The sequence below is a fragment of the Elephantulus edwardii genome, unplaced genomic scaffold (assembly GCF_000299155.1).
Source record: "Elephantulus edwardii isolate Elephantulus edwardi_28Jun2011 unplaced genomic scaffold, EleEdw1.0 scaffold00456, whole genome shotgun sequence".
Lineage (NCBI taxonomy): Eukaryota > Metazoa > Chordata > Mammalia > Macroscelidea > Macroscelididae > Elephantulus > Elephantulus edwardii.
The window spans coordinates 835,106-841,921 of NW_006400206.1; the positions used below are offsets into that span (position 1 = coordinate 835,106).

Below are 6,816 nucleotides of genomic sequence, written 5' to 3' on the forward strand. Positions count from 1 at the left end.
AACAACAACAACAACAACAACAACATATTTCTAGTGAGGCTCTTGCCTTCCAGCTCACTGACTCTCTGTTTCATCTCTTCAGCTCTACATTTTTGTTCATCCAGCTTGTTGAAAACTTGTGCTATATTGTTCCTAATATTCTGGATTGCATTTTCATGCTTTTCTGTTATTGCCAGTACTGTGTTGCTGTACCTCTCTGTATTGTGATGATTTCCCCCCCCACCTTTTTTTTAGGTTGTTGTAACTATGTAATAACCCAGGGTATGGAAATATTTATCTCCTCTGGAGAACAGCAGCTAGAGGATGAAAGACACCCAAGTGCTGAGGACTCTCCTTCATAGGGTCTCTATGAGTCACCTGTGACTTGACAGCATTTAACAACAATAACATCAACACAGAGAGAGAGAGATCAGCTGGCCTAGAGGACAAAAAGCGATGCTACCAAGCCAAAGGTGGGTGACTTTTAATGTGTGGCCCTCGGGCCTGTCTTTCATTGTTTTTTTTCAGACATTCCTCTAGGTTGTGTAGCCCTGAAGTACAAGTTGCCGTACAGCAGTAACTTGTGGTTGCTGTGAGGCTGAACACTGTGACACTGATGTGTCAAATGTGTTAATGGTTGGTTAACCACTGCATACGAGAGTGGGGTGGAGCTCCCCAATTAAAACAAGCTTGGAAGGAGGAGTGGTATCCACTTCCGTAATAGCTTGCCTCCGGAAACCCTATGAACCTGGAGAGAGGATGAAAGACACCCAAGCATTGAAGACTCTCCTTCATAGGGTTGCTATGAGTCGCCTGCAACTCAATGGTACTTAACAACAACAACAACTGAGGTAGAGCAGTCCATCTGAAGCAGGATGATTGTTGCCCTTCTGAAACCATACCTCCACTCAGCCTCTTCTACTTGAGCTTAAGAAATCCCACGTGATGTATCTAGGCTGCAGTGTTTAAGGTCAAAGTATTTGTGATATTGATGCTCCTGGCACTGGACAGCAGGGGTGGCAGCTGGGTGCTAAGGTAAGATACCCCAAGGAGTGGATCTTGTGTGAGGAGTGAGTCTTGCAAGAGGAGGAGATATGTACCTTACATTTGAATATAACTAAAAAATTTACATTTTTAAATAAAGTATCTCATAAATCATCATAAGAAGAAAGTGTTTTAAATCTCAATATTAATAACCATTTGTCTTGAATAGTGACTTGGAACTATGATATTTATTTATTGTTTTTAAAATTAAAGATTGTGTTTGTATAATATACAATTTGAGCAAACAATTTGAGAAGTTGGAATAACAGAAGAGGAAAATTTGGTATAGCATGGATGTTTGGAAAGAGTGATCTAGATGATAGTGGTTGGTCTTTAAAATCAAAGCTTCTTGTCATATTTTTGTTCCACATATGATAACTATTACATGTAATATGTCTCTTTTCCAGTTAATAAAAAAAACACAATTTACAAAAAATTACTGACAGCAAAAATTTGTGGATTTAGCTGAAGTAGAGAGGAAAAGGGAAAAAAAAATCACTACTGAGCAAAGGATAGTCATCATCATTCTTAAAATGCTATCAACTCTTCATCACCACTGTAAATGCTTACTACATTCCACTACCAGCCAAAAGTTGATGGATCCATTCTACCTGGAAACATCTTGGGAAAAAGGCCTGGCAATCTACTATAAAAGTTGGTGTCGTCGAGTTGGAACTGACTCATAGCTGAACCTGCATGGATATCCACTGTATATCACACAGAAGGAGATTGCCCATCCTTCTCCCAAGGAACAGCTGGTGGATTCCAGCCACCTGTCATTTGATTGGCAACATAATCCCTTACCTACTCTGCCTTCAGAACTCTCTCTCTAAATACTAGTTACTGGGAAAATTTTATATGACACTGTTGTACCCTGACACTCTTGTGGTAACTGTGAATTGCAGTCAGCACAGCTAATTATTTTTCCTGGCTACCACAGAGATCAATATATCCTTTTTGGTGTACATCATTCTGGCTTTCATCTTTCTCACACTTATTCTGTCTGCCATTACCTCTCTCCTTTCAAGAGCAAATAAAAACAATTATTTCCTTTGCCTTACAGAGAGTAGTTTACTTTCTCTTCAATATCATGGCATCTACCAACACCCAGGTCCTTGAATAAGGGTAAGGAGCACATATTCTGCTATCAATATTCTTAGAGCCTCTTTCCAAAATCAGTTCTCTCTTGAGAATCTGAGTGCCAGTTCTTACTACCTCATTACTTCTTTATATTTTCTATTTTTGTTGTTGTTGCTGTTGTTGTTACGGGTGATCAAGTCACCTAAGACTCATAGAGACCCTGTGTATAACTGCTCTGAAGCTTGCCCTGTCCTGAGTCAGTCTGACTGACTGACACACCAACCCCCATTGCTCCAGTCACTGTATCAATCCATCTCATCCAGGGTCTTCCTCTCCTTTGCTGTCTTTCCATGCTTCCAAGAATCATATCGTTCTCCAAGAACCAATCTCTCTTAGCAACGTGCCCAAAGTATGTGAGATATAGCTTAAAAAAATCCTAGCCTCCAAGAACAAATTTAATTTCACCCTTTCTAAGACAGAACAATTTGTTTTCTTGACAGTCCATGGTATGTTCAACAATCTTCTCAAACATCAAAGGCATCATTTTTTCTGCCATCCTTAGTTACAGTCCAGCTCTTTGTTGCGTAGCAAGTAATTGCTAAGAATATGGCCTGAATAAGACACACCTTAGTCTCTAGACTGACATATCGTTGCTCCCCAATTCAATTAGTCTTTTGATTTCCTGACTACTGGTACCATGAGTATTGATTGTGAAGCCAAGCAAGCTGTAATGTTAGCTTTTATCTCTTCTCCATCTATCATGGTGCTCCCAATGGGCCCAGTGGTGAAAATCTTTGTCTTCTTGATGTTGAGCTTCAATCCACATTGAAAGTACAGTCTTCGACATTCTGCACAAAGTGATGCAGGTCCTTGTCAGTTTCAGCAATCAAGATTGTGTCATTAGCATAGCATAGTTTGACCATAAATCTTCCCCCAACCCTGATACCACATTCTTCCTCAATTAGCCTTTCTTCCTGAATGATCTGTTCTGCATATAGACTGTAAATGTATGGAAACAGGACACACCCCTGATGCACTCCTTTCCTAATTTTGAACCATGCAGTGTTTCTTTGTTCTGTTCTGAGGACTGCTTCCTGGTCTGAGTAAAGGTTTCGTATAAGCACAATTAAGTGTTCTGGAATTCCCATTTTCCTCAAGGTTATCCACATTTTGTTGTGATCCATACAGTTAAATGCCTTTGCATAGTCAATGAAACACAGATAGACATTTCTTTGATACTCTTTGCTCTCTGCCAAGATCCATCTGACATTGACGATAATGTCACTAGTACCATGACCTCTTCTAAACCCACCTCAGAAATTTCTGGATAATCTTCAGCAAGAATCTGCTTGAGTGTGATACTATTGATGTCACTTGATAATTTCTACACTCTGTTGAATCACCTATTTTTTAGAATAAGGATAAATATGGATGTCTTCCAGTAAGTTGGCCGGGTAGCTGTTTCCAGATTTCTTTGTATTACCTGGTGAGCACATTCAGGGCAGCATCTGTTTGCTGAAATAGTCCAGTTGGTATTCCACCAATTTCCAGGGCATTATTTTTTGCCAAGTCCTTCAGAGCAGCCTACACTCCCTCCTTCATCATCATTGCCTCTTGATCATATGTTGTTCCTTGAAATTCTTCTGTCAGTCAATTCTTTTTGGTAAAATAACTCTGTATGCGCCTTCTATCTTCTTTTAATGATTCTTGGGTCATTTAATATTCTACCCATAGCATCCTTAAGTACTGCAACTCATGGCTTAAATGCATTCTTTAGTTCTTTCAGCTTAAGAACTGCTGACCAAGTTCAACCCTTTTGTTTTTACTACTAGAGCTCCTTGCACATTTCAGTATAATTCCTTACTCTGTCTTCTGATCTGCCCTGCAAAATTTTCTATTCAGCTCTTTTACTATTTGAACTTATCAAGTATTCAAGCACAAAAGGAAGTCAAACTTCAGATCTTCACTCCACAAAGATTAATATTTGCTATATGTAGGATATCTACATCTCTTTTTCTGTGTCAATAATGAATATTTTTAATTTTCACAGATTTCTAAAATTTGATAGGTGGGAACCTGTTAACTTTTTTAAAGTCCTTTTGAAAGTTATTATTAATTTGTATTTATTTTAGCATCTTTATACAGTTTTTGAGGAATATCTCCCCAAAAGGATAAGGGGAAAAATGTAATATTTCTTTTATTTACCTCTTTCATCTCATTACAGTCATTTTAAGAAAACTATTTTATCAGTTCTCAGACATATTTTTACACTTGACACCTTGTAATTGATCGTTCATAGACATGTTGAGCATAATTATAATTCTAAATGCTTTTAAAAAGATTATATTATAATTTAACAATGAAATAAAAATATTTGAATAGAAACAGCAAAAAAGTATAAACCTAGTATTGGTTAAGCAAGTATTCTGATGAAGAAATAACCTCAATTCTGTATATATTTGTAAAGCAATGCCCAAGTTCTTTGAAAATAAAATTCCACAAATAGTTGGCATGAAATGAAAATTTCTGTCATGTTGTTGCTAAGTACCATGAAGTCAATTAGGATTCAGTGACCTTATCTGAACCTTGCCCTGTGTTGCAACATCTTCATGATCTCTGTCTTGTCAAGTTTACTGCTTATTGTAATAATCAATTAATCTCATTGAGGATCTTTCTTTCTTTTGTTGATCATCTATCTTTCCCAGCATCTTTCCCAGTTACCTATCTCCAAGGACTAGTACCTCCTGAAAAAAATGACCAAAGCACATGAGACAAAGTTTCATTATCCTTACTTCTAAGGAGCATCCTAGTTTCACTTTCTTCAAGATTGCCTATTCCATGTTAACTAGTAAGACTAAAGAAGATATTCACACAGCCCTTAGAATGTAAAAAGTACTGGTAACCCAAAAGTGTTGTTGTTGTCATTTCTATGTATCATCAAGTTGCCTGTGACTCATACCAACCCTATGTACAAGGTATCCAAATCCGGTCCTATTCTAAGTCTCACAGATTCTAACAAACTTAATCCCATTGCCCCAGCTTCCATGTAAATCTGTCTCATCCTTTGTCTTCCTTTCCTGTGCTGTCTCTCTACCCTTCTAAGCATTATGTCATTCTCCAAGGACCAATCCCTCCTTGCCATGTGCCCAAAGTATGTGAGACAGAGATTCAAAATCCTAGCCTCCAAGGAGAAACTTAGTTTTACCTTCTCCAAGACAGATCTACTTGTTTCACTGGCAATTCATGGTATGTTCAATACTCTTCTCCAACACCACAGCTGAAATGCATCAATTCGGTGTGTTTGTTTGTTTTTACTGTAGGAGAACAGAAATTTATTGATTGGTAGCCAAGGTTTTAGCAGTGTTGATTACAACTAAGGAATTTGAAGGACAGTTGTCTCCATATATTCTAGCTTCTAGGAGATTCTATTCTTCCTCATACATTCATTTTTTGACATAGAGTTCTGCCTCCTATAACTGCTGCCTCTAGTCAAATTACCACCTTCCTTGTATATATCTTCATGTACCTTCTTAATAAAAACACATTAGATTAGGATTTACCGTTTGCTAATAGGATTTTATCTTAATATAACTGATAGCATCTTCAGTGACTTTAATTTTAAACAAATGTACTGTCCACAAGTTAGGACTCTAGCATATTTTCTAAAGTCAATCTGCAGTACCTGCTGTTTCAATCTTAAATGTCTATGATCTTCATTGCCTTTCTCTATAACTTGAAAATAATAATATCTACTCCAGAGTTATTGTGAAGATTAAAAGAAAATCTATTACAAAATTTATCACAGAGCCCATTATAGTGTATTTTGTTATTATTTGTTATCCAGTTGACTCTGAATTATGGAAACCCACATTAATGCATCAATTCTTATTCTATCATCCTTACTCATTGTCCTGCTAATACATAGCAAGTAATTGCGAAGACCATGGCCTGGATCTGATGCACCTTTGACTCTAGACTGACATCTTTGTTCATTAGCACTTTGGAGAGGTCTCTGACTACAGACTTCCCAATTCAATTAATCTTTTGAATTCCTGATTTCTGGTAAAAGAGCGTTGACTGTGGAACCGAGCAATGACATTTAACCATAAGAAGATATTCCTTCCATCCCTTTGCTGTACATTGCTTGCTATAGGTCTACAAATTTTTATGTATAAAATTGTCCTAGTGGCAAGAAGCTGTGCTGCCATCCTGAAGGCATGCAGTTCAAGGGCACCAGCTGCTACTGCTACATGGGAGAAGGATGGGCAATCTCCTCCCTTGTGATTAACTGCCTCTGAAAACCCACTGAAGTATCTTCTATGGGTCGATTCTAACGCTATGGTACTCAACAAAAACAACACATTAAATATAATTACTTCTCTTTTAGATATGTTATTGTTGTTATGTGCCATCAAGTCACCTGTGCCTCAGAGCGACCTCTGTACAACAGCTCTGAAGCCTGCGCTATCCCCTAAACCTATCTCATTGACTCTGACACATCTATTCCCAGTTACTGTGTCAATCCATCTTATCCAGGGTCTTCCTATCCTGTGTTGTCGCTCCGCCCTTCCAAGCACGATTTCCTTCTCCAAGGACTGGTATCTCCTGGCCATGTGTCCAAGGTTTGTGAGATGGAGCTTCAAAATCCTAGCCTCCGTTGCAGAGTGGATTATATTTGGGGTTGGGGGTAGGATTGGGGGAGGTGAGGGGGGG

At 38.2% G+C, this 6,816-nt stretch overlaps 1 protein-coding gene across 1 annotated transcript in view; it reads right to left on the minus strand.

Annotated features, from left to right (window-relative positions):
- The window catches only part of LOC102856866 (killer cell immunoglobulin-like receptor 2DL5A-like), a 24,760-nt gene that overhangs the window by 1,309 nt on the left and 16,635 nt on the right, over nucleotides 1-6,816 (minus strand). The gene's annotated exons all lie outside the window — the stretch shown is intronic.